Source organism: Chinchilla lanigera, unplaced genomic scaffold (assembly GCF_000276665.1).
Source record: "Chinchilla lanigera isolate Chin_1 unplaced genomic scaffold, ChiLan1.0 scaffold00012, whole genome shotgun sequence".
Taxonomy (NCBI): domain Eukaryota; kingdom Metazoa; phylum Chordata; class Mammalia; order Rodentia; family Chinchillidae; genus Chinchilla; species Chinchilla lanigera.
The window spans coordinates 24,723,942-24,724,814 of NW_004955413.1; the positions used below are offsets into that span (position 1 = coordinate 24,723,942).

The 873-nt window shown below is 62.1% G+C and overlaps 1 protein-coding gene across 1 annotated transcript in view; it reads right to left on the minus strand.

The window, feature by feature from the left end:
• Positions 1–328, minus strand: part of Dmc1 (DNA meiotic recombinase 1) — a 38,959-nt gene extending 38,631 nt beyond the window's left edge. The window contains exon 1 of the mRNA XM_005379261.2: positions 244–328. The gene's annotated coding sequence lies outside the window, so the exon portion shown is untranslated. The remainder of the gene's footprint in view (positions 1–243) is intronic.
• Between the last annotated feature and the right edge of the window lie 545 nt (positions 329–873).

Consider the following 873-nt stretch of genomic DNA (forward strand, 5'->3'; position numbering starts at 1 on the left):
CGGGGTCGGGCGGAGCGCCCCAAGGCCCCAGCCCCGGCCGCAGCCGACCGCCGCGAAGGCGACGAGGCGGGGCGCGCGGTCTCCACGCCTCCTTCGCCTCAGGTTCTTCACCTGCCCTCCTTCTTTGCCAGCCCCCCTAACCCACACTTTTCCCGAGACTTTCAAGGTGAGCCCCATTCGTCCGTCCTCCCCACACCCTAACTTCCGCCAGGCCTTTTCAGCCCTCAGGATTCTAACTCTGACCAGAAAGCGGAGGTTGCTTCCCCGCGAGTCGCGGACTGAGGGGTTTGGCGCCAAAAGAGAAGGGATGCGGCGCTCGACGCAGGTGGGCGGGGCGAAGGGCAAGGGGCGGGGCGATCGGGTCCGCCGTGGGCGGGTCGGGGGCGTGGCTGGGAGGAAGGGGCGTGTTCTGGGGGCGACGGGGCGGGGCGAGGACAGGGGGGAGCCATCCGGAAGGGCAGAAGGAGGCTCGTGTCTTGGCTGGAATGGAGGGGCGCTGGGGAGGAGCGATGCCAGGGAGAGGGGTCTGGTGGGGAAGAGCGCTAGGGCGCCCCAGAAGCTGAGGGACGTGCAGATATCAGGGAGAGGACTTAGAGGCGGAGCTCCGAGGTGCTGAGTGGAGGTGGCTGACCGAGGCTAGAGGTGACCGTCCAGATACTTACCCTAATCTGAGTTAGATCTAATATGGGGTCCTTCTACCCTCTGCCCAGGGCCTTTTTTTTTTTTTTTTTTTAAATCCCACTCTAAACTTTCCGTATCTGGCCTCCTACCTCTGTGTTCCTAATTTCCTTCTGTTCTTGGTGACTTTCTTCCTATTTGCCATCTCCTGTCTGTGACTGAGACACCAAATACCCGTTCCAGAGGGAGGGCAAT